At 43.6% G+C, this 21304-nt stretch overlaps 1 protein-coding gene across 3 annotated transcripts in view; it reads left to right on the top strand.

Moving 5' to 3' along the window:
- NT5C3A (5'-nucleotidase, cytosolic IIIA) overlaps positions 1 to 21304 on the top strand; it is a 55937-nt gene that overhangs the window by 16009 nt on the left and 18624 nt on the right. Inside the window, exon 1 of one of the 3 annotated variants that reach the window (XM_038768702.1) lies at positions 13615 to 13631. The exons of the other annotated variants lie outside the window; for them this stretch is intronic. The gene's annotated coding sequence lies outside the window, so the exon portion shown is untranslated. Of the gene's footprint in view, positions 1 to 13614; positions 13632 to 21304 lie in introns of those variants that run through there. 3 annotated transcript variants of the gene reach the window in all.

Here is a 21304-nt window from a genome sequence, read left to right as displayed (position 1 = left end):
AGGATGACACCAAGGTTGCGGGCTTGTGAGATGGGAAGGATGGTAGTGCCGTCAACAGAGATGGGAAAGTCAGGGAGAGGGCAAGGTTTGGGAGGGAAGACAAGGAGTTCAGTCTTCGACATGTTGAGGTTTAGGTGGCGGGCAGACATCCAAATGGAGATGTCCTGAAGGCAGGAGGAGATGCGAGCCTGGAGAGAGGGGGAGAGAGCAGGGGCAGAGATGTAGATCTGGGTGTCATCAGCGTAGAGATGATAGTTGAAGCCGTGGGAGCGAATGAGGTCACCAAGGGAGTGCGTGTAGATCGAGAACAGAAGGGGACCAAGCACTGATTTCCATCCCTTAGTGTCCCATACTGGCAGATTAGAGTGCAGTTCCTGACAAACGGGGCAACTGTGCTGCTTCTACATCTGCACGGCTACTTTGCTTCCCAAGGAAGCCATCAGGCCAAGTCCCAGCCGAGTCCAAACAACGTAAAATGAGCCATTCCAGGATGGAGCCCTGTTGGGCTCACCTTAGCCTTTGGTAGGGTCTCCTCCTTCAACACATGTAGCACTTACTTGTGTCGGGGACTGCAGGCCTGGCTCGCGATTCCCTCTGCTCTTCAGGGGGTGTAGTGGCTTAGAGAATCCCGGGCAGTAATTTGACCCAAATCAGTCTTGATTATTCACAGAGTGAACGAGCGCCTTAATAATAATAATAATAATAATAATGATGGTGTTTGTTAAGCACTTACTATGTGCCAAGCACTGTTCTAAGTGCTGGGGTAGATACAAGGTAATCAGGTTGGCCCACGTGGGGCTCCCACTTTTAATCCCCATTTTGCAAAGAGGTAACTGAGGCACAGAGCAGTGAAGTGACTTGCCCAAGGTCACACAGCGGACAAGTGGCGGAGCCAGGATTAGAACCTACGTCCTCTGACTCCCAAGCCCGGGCTCTTTCCACTAAGCCATGTACTACTGAGCTCACATTTAAAGAAAATCAGGCTGCAAGCTTTAGAAATCCACCTTACTCCTCACCCTCCTGGAAGGCGGTGGCTCGAGACATTTGTAATTCAGGTGTCTCAAAAGTTTCAACAGTGATCCTCTTTCATGTTGGTTTTGAGAGGCCTTGGGGATGTGGAATATAAGTGTCCTTTCAAATAATATGTCAAGTGTCTGTCTTAGTGACCTTACATCATTTTTGGCTGCCTACATTCCCATTCATAATGCTGTGGAGGGGAGTACAGTATGCTGAACTTTGCGCTTCGCCCATCAAGAGCAACAGACAAAGCTCCTAACAGAGACTTTGCAACCCAGCACCTGTGTGAAGATATTATCTCAATCAGTAGTATTTAGTGAGCGCTTAATAATAAAAATGGTATTGTCAAGCACTTACTATGTGCCAGGCACTGTACGAAGCGCTGGGGTGGGGCTCACAGTCACAATCCCCATTTTACAGCTGAGGTAACTGAGGCACAAAGAAGTGAAGTGACATGCCCAAGAAGAGTACTAGAGCATAAGCTTGGGAGGGTGCCGTGGAATTGGTGCCCTGAAAGAATTTAGCTAGGGAAGGCAGACACAAAAATAAATTACAGAAAGGAAATAGTAGAGTACCCCTGGACCCCATGATTCATAGAGTATAATGTGGATGCAATTTCAGCCTATATATTGTGGGAAACATTTTCCCATAGATGTAAATGTAATTTGTTAGTTTCTTGTTTCTGACTCGACCTCAACTTGACAACAGCCACTCTTCCCTCAGTTACTTTTAGAGACTTTCTTGAAGCCTAAGTACCCCAAAATGGATAAATTTCATCAACTAAAGCAATAGCCTGATCTTTTCTGTGTTTGTGTTCCACTTTTTCTGTTCCTCGGATAGCTTCTTATTGTCCTGTTTGAACTGTTCTTTTCATCTCCCTATTTTTCTGGAAAATCTTCTAGGTTGTTCTTGTTTTCTTCTCGTTACAGCAGTGAAAAAGTTTCATTCAGATTCTTGTGCTTTGGCATTTATCGGGATTTTTTTTGCTGGTTGTTTCTCTGTATTTCTACATTTAGGTTCCTCTTCTGAACCTAAGAAGGAAGTGAAGGAAAGAATTATGGCACACCCCAGCTTTACAAAAGGTAGAATTAAGACAGGAACCCCGTGAAATGAGGCAATCATCCAACTGTGAGCAACAAAACTACAGAAGGGACATAATTAAGGAAAAGGTCACGCTACTCCAGTCAGAAATTAGCAACAGTTTTTCTGTTTCGATTCTCTGGAAACAGTAGAATTAATTCACGATTGGCCTATCTGCTTCTCTGAGGAGAGCCTTAAAGGGAAGAAAAGGGAAGAGCTTTGACTGGAAGGTTTTCTCGAGCACTGTGATGTCCAACCATTTGATATAGACAAAAGTTAAAGAAACGAAAAGCCTACATTTTGATAGCATTCCCATTTATATATTTCAATTTCTTTTTTTGATGGTGTTTGTTAAACACTTACTGTTAGCGAGGCACTGTACTTAAGCACTGGGGCACAGAGAAGTGAAGTGACTTGCCCAAGGTCACACAGCAGAGTAATGGCAGAGCTGGGATTAGAACCTTCTGATTTTCAGGCCTGTGCTCTATCCATATGTCCATGCTGCTTCCCTTATTTTTTCCAATCTCCCTGCTTGGCATGGCTTCCAACAGCCTAGTTACTACTACTACTAATAATAATAATGGCATTTATTAAGCACTTACTATGTGCAAAGCACTGTTCTAAGCGCTGGGGAGGTTACAAGGTGATCAGGTTGTCCCAAGGGGGGGGCTCATACTACTTTCTTAACCTCCATTTGTTTCAAAATCATTGTGTGTGCGCTTTTTTACAGTAAAAAAATTGTATTTCGTAGTCCATCTTAACTATCTGAAACACAAATTGGAACTATTCTGCTTTGCTTGAAAACCAGCCCAACATAACTACTTTAGAAATCAAGATGAATTAAAGAGAACATTTAGTTTCAGTAAAATTACAGTTTTGCCGATGCCTCTTGGCACAAAGGCCAATTCAAGATTTCGTTTGACTAGTCAAGAGCTGGCCAGAAAGCATTAGTAATGCAAACTAATCATTTCAAAAAGCAACTCAAATTACTGAAGCCTTTTCTGTGTAGAAAGTAACAGCTTCAGAGTAGCACAAAACAGTCCAGATTTTTTTCAACACACAGAATCCTAACTGTGCAGTGTGGATTGAGTCCAAACAAATTCCCCAAAAAGAACTTTTCATCTTGTTCTTCTTCAAACACTGAGGTCCAGCTGTAATGAAAACTGAAATAACAGTCCTAAGCACTTAGTGCAGTGCTCTGCACATAGTCAGCACTCAGTAAATTCCCCTGGTGATGATAAAATATTCCTGAGCCAAGCATCCTCATCAGCTGGAGTCTGAGGGCACTTGGCACAGAATTCTGAACTTTTTAAATAGTTTCCTTCCCCTTTCACATTCTTCAGCACATCCTGTTTTTATCAACTTCTCCTATCTGTTACATCACTGGTACCATTCATTTCAAATGAGGGTTTCTGATGTTACAAAGGAGAATTTTGATCGACTAGGATGTGGTCGTTTTCTGAAAACTAGCCAGCACCAAATACCCCTTCAGCCTTAAAACTGCACATTCGGCAAGAAAAAAATCTTTGCCCAACTTTCATTTGTTCTTCTAGCCTACCAGAAGGGCCAGATCTATTACCCTAAAAGTTCCCGTCTAATGATGACGGAGCTGTCACCCAAAACCTAGGTAACTGATTGAGGTTGGGTGAAGTTCCTGTCTAATGATGACTGAGCTGTCACCCAGAGCCTAGGTAACTGATTGAGGTTGGGTGTTCTCACTGGCCAAGCCATTGGGGTAAAAAATAAACTTAAAAGGTCCAAAACTGAATTCCTCATCTTTCCTCACAAACTCTTTCTTCCCCTCAACTTTCCCATTATTCCTGTCTTACAGGCCTGCCACCTTGGCATTATCCTTGACTCGTCTTTTTTCTTCCTATTCAGGCGATTATATTTCCACAACATTTCCAGAATTTGCCCCTTGCTCTACATCCAAAGTGCTATCATGCTGCTATCACTATCACAAAGTGGTATCACTTTGTCGTGTCCCATCTCAACTACTGCATCAGCCACCTCCCCTCCCCTTAATTTCTAAGAAATTATTCTTATTTCCCCTCACCTCCTCGTGGAATTCCCTCTCCCTTCATATCAGAGGGACCACAAGTCTTCCCATCTTCAAAGCCTTGTTGAAATCATCTCTCTTCCAGGAAGCCTCTCCTGACGAGCCTCTTGTCACCCCAAACTATATTCCCTCCCTTCTGCTTCACCTAAGAACTTGAGTCCATATCCCCAAAGTATTCTGGCGCTTCTGAGCATATTAATGTCCGTCTCCCCCTCTAGACTGTAAGCTTGTTGGGAGCAGGGAACGTGTCTACCAACTGTGCTGTTATATTGTATTCTCCCAAGCACCTTGGTATAGTGCTCTGTACACACTAAGCACTCTAATAAATACGATTGATTGGTTGATAGTCTTATATTCAGTTGCCAGAGTCTTTCTTTCCTGCTAGATTGTCAGCTCTTTGAGGACAAGTGATTAGGTCTACTTTACTGTACTCACTTGCTGCTCTCAGACTACCCCTTTCACCCCTGAGACTTTGGGCCTATTTTGTTTGGATTTTTTGTTTTAAAGTTTCATCACTCCTGCTATTTCTGTCTCCAGTCCTTCCCCCCAACTTGAGCTTTTAGATGTGAGCCCCACAAGGGACAGGTATGGTATTTGTTAAGCGCTTACTATGTGCCAGGCACTTTTCTAAGCGCTGACAGCGGGAGGTACCGTTCACAAAAGTGACACAGGTCACCAGCCTCTATTATCAGGAGGTACTGGGGAAAAGCAGAGAGAGGAAAGGACACAGATTACATTCCAAAAATTAAAAATGACAGAAGTAACAGTAGCAGTTCATGGAAAGAGACTATCCTTGGTCTCCTGGGTTCCTCATCTCTTTTTCAAATCTTCAAATGCTGTAGAGTCATTTCCATCCCATAGAAACTCCATGGACACACAATCATCTGTCATGGAATCATTCTGGTACTGATATCCGTAGGGTTTTCTTGGTAAAGATACAGAATTATTTTACCATTGCCGCCTTCTGCACAATGAAAACTTGTCTCTGCCGTTGTCTCTGATCGTCGTTTTGATCACTCTCAGCTCTTCAGGCAGGGCCAGATCACCCCAGTCTTCCCCACGTGCTAACTATTGGGAAGAACACCTTCCTGTCCTGTGAAGGCTGGGGCTCAGCACTTGCGGGGTCAGGTTAGAAGGATAGAGGTGGCCCCCATTTCTGGGCAAGCTCAGCCTCGGACAACCACTCGTTCTATTCCCTTGGGCCGGAGCTTACCGCTGGCTAGATTGAATGCTGCCCCCCTTTTCCAGGTCTTGCCTTCCCTTTCAAGGACAGCATCTTCCACGCTCATTGGATTTTCGTCAATCTCAGTGGACTTTAGACGGAAGACCACTGTCCTCTGCAACTGACACCCCGTTTTCTGCTGGGATGCAGCAGCATCTGGGGGTGTTTTACCGTGTCCTTAAAATGAAGATCACTAAAGACCACTTAACTGAAGACCGTATTCATTCACTCATTCAATCATATCTATTGAGCGCTTACTGTATGCAGAGCACTGTACTAAGTGCCTAGTACAGTATGACAGTATTGTACAATATGTACAGACAGTATTGTTCAATATGACAGTATGAGTACAGTATGACAGTAAATGGACACATTCCTTACCCGCAATGAGCTTACAGTCTAGAGGGGGGGAGACAGATATTAATATAAATAATAAATGTAAATGTTACAGATATGTGCTTAAGTGTCATGGGGCTGGGCGGGGAGATGAATGGAGGGCGCAAGTCAGAGCAACACAGAAGGGAGAGGGATGCCTTTTCAGACAACCACGCACTGAGAGGTGAACATCCCAAGCGCTTAGTATAGTCCTCTGCCCACAGTAAGCACTCAATAAATATAATTTATTGAGTGAACATCATCATCAATGGTGTCTTTAATTATAAAGGACAGCTATTATATCAGAGACATAGTATACTCAAGTAAATTTTTCTATATCTGATGCAGAGCATTCTTTGAGTTCTCTTTTAGTCCGTCTTACGTGCCCACCCTAATGGAATCTTTTGCCCCTGACTTTGTAACTACCCTAGTGAGAGGGTGGGAAGCAAATAATAATAACAATAATGGCATTTATTAAGCGCTTACTATGTGCAAAGCACTGTTCTTTTAGACTGTGAGCCCACTGTTGGGTAGGGACTGTCTCTATATGTTGCCGACTTGTACTTCCCAAGCGCTTAGTACAGTGCTCTGCACAAAGTAAGTGCTCAATCAATACGATTGATTGATTGATTCTTAAGCGCTGGGGAAGTTACAAGGTGATCAGGTTGTCCCACAGGGGACTCAGAGTCTTAATCCCCATTTTACAGATGAGGTAACTGCGGCACAGAGAAATCCCATCATCCGCTAGACCGTGAGCCCACTGTTGGGTAGGGACCGTCCCTATATGTTGCCAGCTTGTACTTCCCAAGCGCTTAGTACAGTGCTCTGCGCACAGTAAGCGCTCAATAAATACGATTGAATGAATGAATGAATCTGCTGCACCTGAATGGTGACTCCGTTCAGCCCCTGGATGGCAGCAAAACCTCCTGGACAAGATCATCCAGTTACAGGGTTTTATTTTCCCCTGAAAAACCTTTTAAAATGTGTCACTGATCATTTTGACACCAGCTGATGATAAGCATATAAAATTTGTTGGTGCAGGAAGTTGTGCAGATAGAAGATGTCGGTAAAGTGAAGGCAGATATATAGGTGAGAAGTCTAAAATGGATTTTTAGAGCCGTTAGTGGGAAGTGGGTTTAAGATAGATAAAATAGCTTCACGGTTGATAGGCTTCTGATGGTTATTAATGGGAAAAGTTGGGGGTAGTAGAGGTGGCACATCCCTAGCCATGAATTGAGATATCAGAGAGCCTAGCAATCGTGATTCCTGTAGGCAACTTTGGTGTCTTTGTCAGACTGAGTACCGAGCTGATACGTCCGTTGGTATGGTGCCATATGACTTTTCTTACATTTGTAATATTTGGCACCGACTAGGATTTCCTAAGAAATATGTCTTCGTGAAGTTTTTTCAGAGGATATCGTTCCAAGAGAATGCTATGCCATTTACTTAACCAGATGTTGTTTCAGCTCTCCTTTTGGGGGGAGCCAATAATCTGTAGTATTTAAAAATGACCTTAAAAGCAGTCTTAAGGACTGTAAGTGGTGATACATAAATCCCTTTTTAGGAACAAGAGATCTGCGGTGGGGAGAGGATGTTTCGGTTTCTAATGATCTCTGCTTCCCACCCAGAAATTAGTCACATTCCATTATTTTCGTGAAATTGTAGCTGTATAGTTTCATATTTCAGCATGCTCTGAGTATGTAAGATGAGTCTGTCCTAAGGGCAGAGTCTTTTATTGTTGTTTTCCTGTGTTCTGTAATATGTTTTAGAAGTGAGCTTTTCTTTTCTAGCACTTAATGTACATCAACTGGACACAGAGCTCAGTATATGGAGAGTACAAGAGACTTAGTAGACATGATCCCTGCCCTCAAGGATCTTACAGGGGAGGGAGACAAGCACTCAAATAAATTAGAGGTTCGTGGGAAAAGCGACAGAGTTACAAAAACAAAACAGAGTAAATAAGTGATGTTTTGGGGGAGGAGAGAGCTGGTATTTAGGGGAGGAATACTCTAGTGCCTATGTAATGTGGAAGTGCTGATGTTTCAGAAGGGGGTAGGCAAATGGGAATTATTGGAAAAGATGCAGTTTTAAAAGGGCTCTGAATATGGGGAGGGTGGTGGTCTGCCATCAGGAAAGCAGGAAGGAATTCCAGTTTGGGGGGGGGGGGGTACGAGCAAGAGGTTGGTGGGGAAAGAGATGGGTGCGAGGCACAGTGAGTAGGTTGGCTCGAAAGGAGGAGGAGCAAATGGGCCATCTGGCTTGTATTAGAAGAGGAGCAAGAAAGGATAAGCAGCGGGGAGAGGGAACAAGGGACCATCAAGGAGGACTTGGTTGAAGACGGTGGTTAGGGTGGGAAAAGGAAATGTTTGTAAAAGGGCAGAAAGGATGGGGTAAGAGGCATAGGTGAAGGGGTAGATTTTAAAAAGAGATGGCAAAACTCCATGAGTGATGCTTAGGATGGACGCGAGAATGGCTATAGGAGGTAGTTGGATAGGTGATTGAGGGAACTTTAGGGAACTCACTTAATCGTTTCTCTTTCATTAACCAGTCCTTTATGAAGTTGTCCGAAGCAAGAGATGAGGGAGGAAGGTGATTCCGAGAGGGTTTCGAGAGGGAGATGGAGGTCCAAAATAAAACACCTTAAAAGATTTCATTAAACGTACTCTTCCCATTTTTTCTGTTGGGAGAAGCAGCATGGAGTAGTGGATAGAGCGCAGGCCTGGGAGGTGGAAGGCCATGGATTCTAATCCCAGCTCTGCCGCATGTCTGCTGTGTGACCGTGGACAAGGCACTTAACTTCTCTGGCCCTTAGTTACCTCGTCTGTAAAATGGGCATTAAGAGTGTGAGCTCCATGTGGGACAGGGACCGTGTCCAACCTGATTAACTTGCATCTATCCCAGTGCTTAGAACAGTGCTTAGCACATAGTAAGCACTCAACAAGTACCATAATAATAATGATTATTATTATTTTTCCTTTTTTTCTCATTCCTACCTTCAAAGTGAGGAAACAATCTAACAATAATATTTTATCCTGCTTTAGATTTTTGTAGTTTTACTGAAGGTCTCCTCCTGTACTTAGTGTTCTGAGTTCATTTCAAGTAGTGGTTTAAAAAAAAATAACTGATGAAAATTTCCAACAGTCCAGGCTGGTTCCCCACTGGGCCAAAGCAGAAATTATAAGCAGGCATATTGCCCCCTGTACTCCTTAAAACCAATAAAACTGGACTGCAGGCACCTGGATCTTCATGGAAAACCCCCTGCTTCCCCAGCCTATGAGTTACAAACCTGGAGACCTATCAGTAGGAGCAGGAAGAATTCTGATTTGTTTCTATGATAATGAGAGGGGCTCTTCAGAGAAACCAGGGTCCTGTCAATGGGTCGGAAGACCAAAGTCCATCATGTTATTCTACCTAAAATAATAATAATAATAATAATAACAGCATTTTTAAGCGCTTACTATGTGCCAAGCACTGTTCTAAGCGCTGGGGTAGATACAAGGTAATCAGGTTGTCCCACGTTGGGCTCACAGTCTTAATCCCCATTTTACAGATGAGGGAACTGAGGCACCGAGAAATTAAGTGACTTGCCCAAGATCACACAGCAGACAAGTGGCGGAGACAAAATTAGAACCCATGACCTCTGATTCCCAATCCCGTGCTCTTTCCACTAAGCCACACCGCTTCTTATACCTTAGGTCTTTCCAGTGATTGTATTATAATCTTGACACTTAATTTTTGTAATTGTCTCAAATGACCTTCCAGTCCTTAATTTTGCCTTTTTCTATGTTCGATGCTTTTATTTCTAAAAAAAAGATGACAAAACTAATGTCCTCCCAGTTCGATAAACAGGTATCGTTAGGGCATCTATATCCGTCTACTATTTCTGGTTTTGGCCAACTGACTTAAATCCGCTTCCTCAATCTCAAAGATGAAGCCACCGATGGCAAGGGCTGGGTCCACGTGTGCAGACGCGGCCAAGAAGACCGAAGCACGATGGACACACCCTCCCCCATTTGTTAATGAGCAAGGACAGATCCTTGTGGTGCTAGTGGGCTTGTTAATGATGATGATAATAATCGTGGTATTTGTTAAACTCTTACTATGTGACAGTCACTGTAGAAAGCACTGGAGTGGATACAAACAAATCGGATTGACACAATATCCATCCCACAAGGGGCTTACAGTCTCAATCCCCATTTTACAGATGAGGTAACTGAAGCCTGGAGAGGTAGCCGAGCCGGGATTAGAGCCCGTGACTTTCTGACTCCCAGCCCCGTGCTCTATCTGCCACGCCATGCTATTTCCACGTCGGAATCATCTCTGTTTCATCATCATCATCATCATCAATCGTATTTATTGAACGCTTACTATGTGCAGAGCACTGTACTAAGCGCTTGGGAAGTACAGATTGGCAACATATAGAGACAGTCCCTACCCAACAGTGGGCTCACAGTCTAAAAGGGGGAGACAGAGAACAAAACCAAACATACTAATAAAATAAATAGAATAGATATGTACAAATAAAATAAATAAATAAATAAATAGAGTAATAAATATGTACAAACATGTATACATATATACAGGTGCTGTGGGGAAGGGAAGGAGGTAAGATGGGGGGATGGAGAGGGGGACGAGGGGGAGAGGAAGGGGCTCAGTCTGGGAAGGCCTCCTGGAGGAGGTGAGCTCTCAGTAGGGCCTTGAAGGGAGGAAGAGAGCTAGCTTGGCGGGTGGGCAGAGGGAGGGCATTCCAGGCCCGGGGGATGACGTGGGCCGGGGGTCGATGGCGGGACAGGCGAGAGCCTGTTTCCGACTCTTCTCCCTTGTGTCCTGTTTTTTTCTAGGAGACCAAACCTTCCTCTCCCAATTTCCACTCACCAGGCTTCCTGCAGACTTCCCTCGCCCCCACCCCAACTCTGTGACACACCTACCCCAGGTTCCTGGGCTTCAGATTGTAAGAGTGTCAGAAGGCCTGGGGAGAGAGTCTGCCTGGGCGACTTGAGGGAAGACGGGAGCTGGGGACAACTCTAGTCAGAGCAGGCCGACAGACCCAGATCTCATCATCACTCTTCTTTCTCTTCCTCCATCTTGCCCTGTGCCAGCTCTTTGAGGCGATCTCCAGTGCCAACACCCCTCCGCTGATCCCAATCCCATCAATGTTCCTGACATTGCTCCTTTAACTGGTAAAGCTTTAACATGCTCTGGTGGGGACATCAACTGAAGTGAGCTTTTCTTTTCTAGCACTTAATGTACATCAACTGGACACAGAGCTCAGTATATGGAGAGTACAAGAGACTTAGTAGACGTGATCCCTGCCCTCAAGGATCACACATGTCAAAGTAATATCATCCTGAGAAGCAGCGTGGATAGAGCACAGGCCTGGGTTCTAATCCTGGTCCCACAACCTTGGGCAAGTCACTTCACTTCTCTGAGCCTGTTACCTCATCTGTGAAATGGAGATGAAGACTGTGAGCCCCACATCAGATGGGGACTGTTTCCAACCCAATGTGCTTGTATCCACCCCAGTGCTTACTAAAGTGCCCGGCACATCGTAAGTGCTTAGCAAATACTGCAATTATTGTTATTAGGATAATCAAAATACTTGGAGTTCTCAAAAGGCATAGTTCAGCACTTGGTAGCCTTCACCGACTAGTACAGTAAGGCAGGTCATTTAAGAATTAAATTTTGTTAGAGTGTAATTCAGGTGGCTTCAAATTTAAAGCTGATCTCTATCCTCTCAATACAGCTTTTAGGAAAACAGTTTGCTTTCTTAAGTAGGCAAATACCTAACCATCACAGTAGTCAAATTTAGTCCATTGCCTTATTTCCCAGGAAAGTCTTGAACAGTATTCATGATGGGATAGTGAAGATTTTGGGGTTTTTTTTTTTAATAGCTCCTCTTCTGCCTCCCACTCACCTAACTGTGGGTGTCCTCAAGGTTCAATTCTGGGTCTCCTTCTCTTCTCCATCTACACCCACTCCCTTGGAGAACTCGTTTGCTCACTTGGCTTCAGATACCACCTCTATGAGGATGATACCCAAATCCACATCTCCAGCCCTGATCTCTCTCCCTCTCTGCAGTCTAGCATTTCCTCCTGCCTTCACGACATCTCTACTTTGATATTCTGTCATCACCTCAAACTTAACATGTCCAAAACAGAACTCCTCATCTTCCCACCCGAACCCTGCCCTCCCCCCGACTTTTCCTGCCACTGTAGACAGCACCACCATCCTTCCTGTCCCACAAGCCCATAACCTTGGCATTGTCCTTGTCTCCTCTCTCTTTTATTCAAGCCACATTTTCAGTCCATCACTAAATCCTGTCGGTTCCACCTACACAACATCGTTAATATCCGCCCTTTCCTCTCCATCCAAACTGCTACCACGTTAATACAATCAATCACTCATCCTGTCCCACCTGGACTACTGCATCAGCCTCCTTGCTGACCTCCCAGCCTCCTTTCTCTTCCCACTCCAGTCTGCACTTCACTCTGATGCCCAGATCCTTTTTCTACAAAAACGTTCAGGACACGTCGCCCAACTCCTCAAAAAACTCCAGTGGTTGCCCATCCACCTCTGCATTCGTTCATTCAGTCGTATTTACTGATCACTTACTGTATGTACAGCACTGTACTAAGCACTTGGAAAGTACAATTCGACAGCAGATAGAGACAGTCCCTTCCCAACAATGGGAAAACTCCTCACCATTGGCTTTAAAGCACTCCATCACCTTCTACCTCACCTCCCTTCTCTCCTACTACAACCCAGCCCGCCCACTTCGCTCCTCTAATGCTAACCTTCTCACTCTGCCTCGATCTCGTCTGTCTTGCCGTCGACCTCTGGCCCACATCCTGCCTCTGGCCTGGAATGCCCTCCCTTTTCATATCGGACAGACAAGTACTCTCCCCACCTTCAAAGCCTCCTTCCAAGAGGCCTTTCCTGAATAAGCCCCCATTTCTTCTATTCTCCCTCCCTTCTCTGTCACCCTTTCTTGCTCCCTTTACTCACCACCAGTCCCCAGCCCCACAGCACTTATATACATATCCGCATTTTATTTATACTAATGTCTGTCTCCCTTTCTAGACTCTAAGCTCTTTGTAGACAGGGAATGTGCCTGTCATATTGTTGTGTTGTACACTCCTAAGCACACATAGTAAGTGCTCCATAAAGACGATTGATTGATAGCACTGTGTATAAACGTTTGATCTTTTCACAACTGCTTTGTTTTCATGAGTAGCCTGCGATAGATTTGCCACTGAACGGGGAGAAAGTTGGAAGAAAATTTTATATACAAATATTTAACGTGGTCATGTTCCTGATGATAAACTGCTGGACGCTCACTGCCAGCCCTTATCTCGCATGTCCCAGCCTGCAGGCATCTCAGCCTGTCCATTTAATTGATAATGACGTTCTTATGAAAACACGAGCGTTTGCCCTCTTCTTCGCAAAATCCAGGAAATGGTTTTCATCTCCAAAAGTTAACTGCTTTTCTCTTTCCATCTTGAAGAGATGCGAAATTTCTGAAGTGCCCCCGGAGGAGTCAAAAGATTTTGCTTTAAAGATGTGGAGGTCAGGGGGGTCTTTCTTCAAACAACCAGGCCGTTGATTAGAAGATCAAATTTACTTTGTCTGGTCCATCAAAAGAAAAAGATGCTTTTGTTGGAGCAGGAACTGATCATCTGAAAGCTGGCTAGCTAGCCTGCATCATCGGGGCCAGCGCAGGGCTGTGCATTGCCAAACTGAGTCACAGGACTGTTTTTGCATAGGGATTAGTCAAGCCATTTTTGGAAACGCCCTCAGTTGCACCTTGTGCTATATTAGTATTTCTCGGCCAGGAAGAATTTTCTTTTTCTCCGGTGACTCCTCAGGCAAACTTCAGTGGTAAGTGAGTCCAGTTCATGTAAATAAGAAAGATACTGCTTCCTGCCTACCTTTTTGGTAAACTGCTATTTCTAGCCCCATTTATGCTTGTGTGTTCTGAAGATTAGCTTCAGTAAAAATTAATTCTAACCGGACCTTTAAAATCAAAGTTATTAGAAAGTCAACTGGAATGATGTAGTCTAAAGCAATCAATACTTTGGTTTCCATAGTTTACAGGTAAAAAGGTAAAGCAATGGGGAACATATTTTAGGTTTAAAATCTCACCAAGTGTTTTTGGTTTTGATTTTAGTTTCTCAAGTTCAAGATTTTAGATGTGTTGATTCTGACAAAAATACTAAATATTGTAAGAATTATTTAACAAATTAACGAACTTCTTAAGATTAGAAATTAGTTTGTACTTTAATGATCAATATATAATGTATTACTCTAACGTCTGTTTTCTTTGTCAATCTGCTTCCTAAATGACCTCAAACTTGGGGGAATAGTTATTCATGGTGGCCATAAAGAAAAATTGATTTTATTATCTTTGTAAAACAGACTTTGTAGCCTGTGGGGAGATTAGGCTTGTAAAACATTTCTTGTGGACTGGAATTTTGTTTCCTCTTATCCATAAAGTTTCTGTCAATCTTTTTAGGAACTTGAAAAACTTAGTTTCAGCAACATAAAATTGGCTAATGGATGCAGATTTTTTTTAAATATTTAATAGGTGACTGGAGATAGTGAAAGATGGAAATAGTCTGAGAGGGTGAGAGAGGGAATGCAAATATCTCTCTTTATATAGCTATATAATATATATTCTGTATTATACATAGAAGTTCAGAAAAGGTAGAATGGTGCGGCAGATTATTTCTTTAAAGTAGCTTGCCTTGACATTGGTAGCTTTTGTGCAAGCCATTATCTCTGGGCACTATTTGCCCTCAGTCTGTTGTTCCAGTACAAAATCAAGAAGAACCAGAATCAAAATCAGAAGAACCAAGACTCCCAAATAGTTCGTAGAGAAATATAGGCCATTGGTGAGGAATTACAGCTCTCCCTGCTCTTGTGCTCTGAGGACCTAAGTATTTGCCCACCTCTGAAACTATGACTAGGGACATATCCAAATACCTACAAATCTCTGAACTAGAAAAATATTTCATGAAACCTGTTCGAAATACCACTTAAAACCTGTCAAAGTGGATTTTTCCTACACCTGCCTAGTTTCAATTGTCGTTTGGTTGATGTCCAAAAAGTTTGTCGTCTTCATTTTTACGCTACCAAGTGAGAATCCCATTAAGACCCAGGACATTCAGATTTTTCAAACTAGTTTCAGCCTTTCCTTGAAACTGCCTTCCCCACAAAAAGAAACTGCAGAAGAATTTTTGGGAAATTAGAATGCCTATATTTTTCTTTAAATGAGAGGGATTCTTTAAAAATCCAGACATGACCCGTACTGCCTTTAAATATCCTTAGATTTTAACGTAAAGTCAAATGTAAAGCTCTTTGACTTGTTTCTTATGGTAGTTTTATTACTAATATCTTGTCAGTTTAGGTTTTTACTCATCAACTTTTACAAAAAAGTTTTTATATCTGAAAAGACTGAAAGAGAACCTCATCGATCATCTTTTACGACCACATTATTCTAACGTGAGTGTTCCCAGGGTTGGGGGATAAAAGGAGGTGGATTCTAATATGGTTTTTATATCAAAATGTATTTTTTTGAATTGAATCTCAAATACAGTAGATTTGAATATGGCTTGAATGCCCAGTGAGATATATCACCACCGGAGTTTGACTATTTAGTGACTTTTTTTACTATTGTAGTAGAAAAGACAGTCAGATAAATGGCCAGAAAGGTAAATTGGGTAGCCTGGGAGGCAGCTTAGCAGTTTGGGTACATTTCATTCATTCACACCTTTTTTGGAAATGATTACCAGTTAAAAATACAAGTGGATAAAGCATGAGTTGATTAATGGCCCTGGAAACCGGAAAAGCAACATTGTAATTGAATTAGAAATAAAACAGAAAAAAGTAATATAACACTTACAATTTCTCATTAGTCGTAGTTTTCTCTATTATGATTGTGAGTAGGTCTTACCTCCTGCTTCAGCTTACTTCTTGCCTTAGCCAAGTAATTTCCTGCTGTGAACACTCTGGTAGCAATTCCGTTGCCTCTAAGTTCACAAAGCAACTCTCTTCTCTTTTCCTCATTCTTGATGAAAAACATAATATTCTTTTTTCAGGGTCTTCGAAAGCTTACCAAAGGTTTAACTTCAGGGATCCCAAGAAGTTCAGGGATTGTATTTCTGGGTTTGCTTTTTTTTTTAAATGTCTACCAGGTGACCGCTGGCAAAACAAGCAAGAACTCTATTTATCAAACAGTGTAGGTTTACAGGACCAGCTATCTAAAAATACACTGCCCTAGTTTTCAGCAGCTTCATTCAGGAGAGTGCCAAAGTGCTGACATTTACACCTCCAGCTATGCTGCTTACATAAAGAGAGTGACCTGGGGGAAAGGCACACCTAGGAAGGATTTCGCAAAACCCTCTGCCCTATTCCACTTGCGGTAGTCAGCGAGCGACAGAGTTCTCCTACTGCAACTTTGGTCTTTTTGGGTCAAACAGGAGAAGGGAAACTCAAGATGCACCTTATCAAAAAGGTGCAGATGCAACTTTGGACTTTTTGGGTCAAACAGGAGAAGGGAAACTCAAGATGCACCTTATCAAAAAGGTGCAGATTTCCCTGTAGGGTGGTATTCTTTTCCCAATAAGTGAATGCTCTATAACAGATGATTAGAACTATTAAGATCTAATAGTGAGAGAAGAGGGACAATAAGTTGTAAAAACTTATAAGGTCCAGAAGTCGCTAAAGAGGACCACCGGGAAAGCCTTTTCCTTTCATGTTTCCTTTTCTTTACCATTCTCTCATTCTCAGACCAGAAAACTATTCCTGGATGTTATTTTTTCCTGGGACATGCAAGCCCTTTTCATTCGTTTTTTTCGGTGCGGAGAAATTACAGCCCAGAGATGGTGAGCGATCCAAAGTGGCGCCTGCCAAGAGAGGATTAACAGAACCCGGTCTGTCTAATTCAGAGCCATATTAAGAAGGACATGATGGGCCTGGGAAAGGCTGGGAGCATCCCAGGCAAAAGTCAGTCTCCAATGTCCTTGCCACAGCATCTGTAGAACCTTCTTGGACAGAAATAAGATGTAAATAAGGCATATGGGGGACAGGGACCGTGTCAGATCTGATTGTTTCGCACGTATCCCAGTGCTCTGCCCAGTGTCTGGCACTTAACTCATTCCATAATTATAAACTAATTAATTATGGTATTTGTTAAGTGCTTACTGTGTGCCAGGCACTGGGGTGGATACAAGCAAATTAGGTTGGACACAGTCCCTGGTCCACATGGGGCTCACAGTCTTAATCCCCATTTTACAGATGAGAGAATAAGAATAATAATAATAATGATGATGGCTTTTGTTAAGCGCTTACTGTGTGCCAAGCACTGTTCTAAGCACTGGGGGGAATACAAGGTAATCAGGTTGTCCCACGTGGGGCTCCCAGTCTTAATCCCCATTTTGCAGATGAGGTAACTGAGGCCCAGAGAAGTTAAGCGACTTGCCCAAAGTCGCCCAGCTGACAAGTGGCGGAGCTGGGATTAGAACCCAAGCCCGGGCTCTTTCCACTGAGCCACGCTGCTTCTCTGAGGCACAGAGAAGTGAAGTGACTCTCTCAGGGTCAAACAGCAAACAAGTGGCTGAGGTGGGATTAGAACCCACGACCTTCTGACTCTCAGGCCTGTGCTGTCTCCACTATGCCATGCTGCTTCTCTAAGAGCTAGACGTTTGCACAGGCCAGATGTCCTGGGTGGATTCCGACCGGACTTGAGCCTAACAAACCTTAGAAAATTCAGGATTGATCAGCCAAGCCCCAAATTGCCATTAATAACACTACTGATAATGCCTGTGGTATTTGTTAAGTGCTTACTGTGTGTCAGACATAGTACTAAGAGAAGCAGTGTGGCTCATTCATTCATTCATTCATTCAATCATATTTATTGAGTGCTTACTGTGTGCAGAGCACTGTACTAAGCACTTGGGAAGTACAAGTTGGCAACATATAGAGACGGTCCCCACCCAACAGTGGGCCCACAGTCTAGAAGGGGGAGACAGAGAACAAAACATATTAACAAAATAAAATAAACAGAATAAATATGTACAAATAAAATAAATAGAGTAATAAATACATACAAACTTATATGCATATATACAGGTGCTGTGGGGAGGGGAAGGAGGTAAGGCAGAGGGGAGGGGGAAGGGCTCAGTGGGAAGAGCCAGGGCTTTGGAGTCAGAGGTCATGGGTTCAAATTCCGGCTCCGCCAATTAGCTGTGTGACTTTGGGCAAATCACTTAACTTCTCTGGACCTCAGTTCCCTCATCTGTAAAATGGGGATGAAGATTGTGAGCCCTCAGTGAGACAACCTGATCACCTTGTAACCTCCCCAGCGCTTAGAACAGTGCTTTGCACAGAGCAAGCACTTAATAAATGCCATCATCGTCGTATTATTCTTATCATCATTATTATTACTGTGCACTAGGGTAGATAGAAGATAATCAGATCAGACAGACTCCTTTCCCCCAGAGGGCTCACAGTCTAAGCAGGAGGGAGAAGAGGTATGGAAACGCTATTTTACAGATTAGGCAACTGAGTCACAGAGAAGTACGGTGACTTGCCCAAGGTCACACAGGCAAGGGGCAGAGCTGGGATTAGAACCCAGGTCTCCTGATGCCAGGCCCTGGGCTCTTTCCACTAAAGCTCACTGCTTCTATAAATAGCCCAGTGGGCTCTGATCTGGGTTCAGCAGAGACACTAGGAATAACTCAAGTAATTTATACTGAAATGTTCCCTTTTGATTTCATTTATCTCCTGTTGAGTATCAAGCAGTGGTATTTATTGAGCGCTTACTGTGGGCAGATCACCGTACTAAGCACCTGGGAGAGTACAGTGCAACAATCAATCATTTATTGAGTACTTATTTTGTGCAGAGCACTGTACTAAGTGCTTGGCGGGGGGTACTATATCACAATAAAGCAGACACATTCCCTGCCTAAAACGAGCTTCCAGTCTACAACATTCCCTGTGCATAAGGAGTTTTCAGTCTAGAGAAGAGCTTATTTCCCTCTCCTTGACTGCCCAGACTAGGAGAGAAAAGGGGGCATGCAGCAAGAGGGAGAAAGATGTCAAAATCTAGGTACTCACTCAACTATTCCTGTTTTCCTGTAAATCCCTTGGTGTCTTAAAAGAATTCTCCAACTCCCCTTGCATCCAGTGGTTTTGGATGTCTTTTTGCACATCCCCTAATTTGTTTTTGCCGTTTGAAACCAGGTATAAGGGATCCAACAGTTGATTATGACATAAGTAGTAATAATAATAATAATAATAATGATTATGGCATTTATTAAGCGCTTACAATGTGCAAAGCACTGTTCTAAGTAGTAGTGATAGCAGCATTTATTGAGCACCCACGTGGTGCAGGGTACTGTACTCGGCGATTGGGAAGTACAGAATAAAGAAGTGACATTTTCCCTGCCCATAAGATGCTTATACTCTAATGGGCGGGACAAACATAAAAGTAGATATACTATAAGAGAAGTCAAAAATAAAACAGATACACATACACACACACACACAATCGGGTGCTAAGGAGTTACTTGAAAGGATATTGAGGCTCAGATTACTTGGAAATTACTTAGGGAAAGCTTTTTGGAGGGATCGTAGTAAGGGATACTGCTTAATTGTACTCTTCCAAGCAGTTAGTTTATTAATAATAATGATGATGGTATTTAAATGCTTACTATGTGCCAAGCACTGTTCTATGCACTGGAGCAGATACAAAGTAATCAGGTTGTCCCAAGTGGGGCTCACAGTCTTAATCCCCATTTTGTAGATGAGGTAACTGAGGCCCAGAGTAGCGAAGTGACTTGTCCAAGGTCACGTAGCAGACAAGTGGCAGAGCCGGAATTAGAACCCACGTCCTCCGGCTCCTAAACCCGTGCCCTTGCCACTGGGGCATGCTGCTTCTCGTAGTTTAATGCTCTGCACACAGTAAGTGCTCAATAAATTCCATTGGTTGATTTGAAAGTGGGATTTTTAGGAGGGATTTGAATGTGAGGAGAGCTGTGGTCTGTATAATATGTGGAGGGAGGGACCTCTCAGCTGAGGGAACAGTCAGAGCCAGGGGAAAGAGGTACAGTTCAAAAGGTTGGCTTAGAAAGAGCTGATGGCAGGTTGAGAAACAGCAAACAAAGAAAGCAGATAGACAAGATAGGGCTAAGTGTGGCAAGCCTCGAAACTAACTGTGAGGAGTTTCGGTTCCTCACTCAGGGAAACAGAAAGCCAGAGGAAGGTTTTGAGAAGAGGAGAGACGTGGGTTGAGTGATGGGAAGTACAGATTGGAATGGGAGAGCAAGAGAAACCAGCAAGGAGGCCAGCACAAAAGTCTAATAGAGGTAAGGCCAGAGCAAGTACCAGGGTAGTAGCAGTTTGGGTGGAGAGGAAGAGGGGGATTGAGGAGCTGTGCAAGAAATACCAACAGGATTTGGCAGTGAACGGAGTGTGAAAGTTAAAACGATAGCAAAGAGTCAAGGACGGTTCCAAGGTTGGAGGCTTTGGGGCCTAGTGAGGGAAGGATTTAACCTCTCCTCATCTAACTACTTTCATGCTTATATAAAGCGGAGGCTTTTTTCTTATAGTGGATTTACAATCCACTTATACATATGCAGATTGTAGTGAAGGGTTCCGGTTCTTTGTGAGTTAGGACTGGTGGGCTGCCTCAGGAAACCACTCCCGTGAGAGGGGGCTTTGCCAAGCCTTTATTAAGGCGCTGTCAGGAGCCAGACAATAAAGAATAAGATTCTGTCGGAAAGATTTTCGCAGAAATCGATGCGTGCTTAAATTCAGGAACCAGGTAGGAAGGCAGGTCATTGAAACTTCACCCCGGTAACAGAACTCTTGGAGAGGGGGCACGTTCTCAGAGAGATTCTGTTCTGGGATCACAGACTGCACCTGTTCTCCCTACCAGTTGTCTCGCACAGAGCATAAGGATTAGGGCGAGAGAGTGTGGCTGACTTAGCCAAACCATCACCACCTCCGCAAAAATAACTCAAGCGCCTGTCCTGCCGGCCATAAGGCATTCCGTTCCCCTCTTAACCGTCGTTCGGTGGTGTCTAAGCAATGCTCACGCGAGTGGGAGGGGGCCCGAAAAGGAGCACTACTGAATGGCCATGGACAAAATGTTCAGATTTGCTCTCCGGGCCTCTCACGGATGCGGTTCTACTGGCAGCAGTAGCTTCTTGGAGCCGCGGGGCAGGTCTGCTGTTTGCTAATCAGATCAGCAAAATGGTTGCTTTCTTGCTAGCTGCCCAGGACACTCTTTAGAACCCCCCAAAGAGATTTTTCATCAAAGGCAGCAGGGGAACTGCTTACCCTGGAAAGAGGCATATTTTGATCTCTTTGTGCTCTTCTTGCTGAGTGCAGTAATTCCTCACCAGGGCACGATCCAGCCAAAAGCGCCATCCCGATTACGAGAGTGTCCAGACTGGAAAAGGACCAGATAACACTTTATAGTCAGTCTGTGTAGAGACAGTTCCGTGTCATGAATTGGTATCAATTCCTACAAGCTGTTGAAATCTTAA

The sequence above is a fragment of the Tachyglossus aculeatus genome, chromosome 2, assembly GCF_015852505.1.
Source record: "Tachyglossus aculeatus isolate mTacAcu1 chromosome 2, mTacAcu1.pri, whole genome shotgun sequence".
In the NCBI taxonomy this organism is placed as follows: domain Eukaryota; kingdom Metazoa; phylum Chordata; class Mammalia; order Monotremata; family Tachyglossidae; genus Tachyglossus; species Tachyglossus aculeatus.
This window is presented reverse-complemented; position numbering and strand designations above follow the sequence as displayed.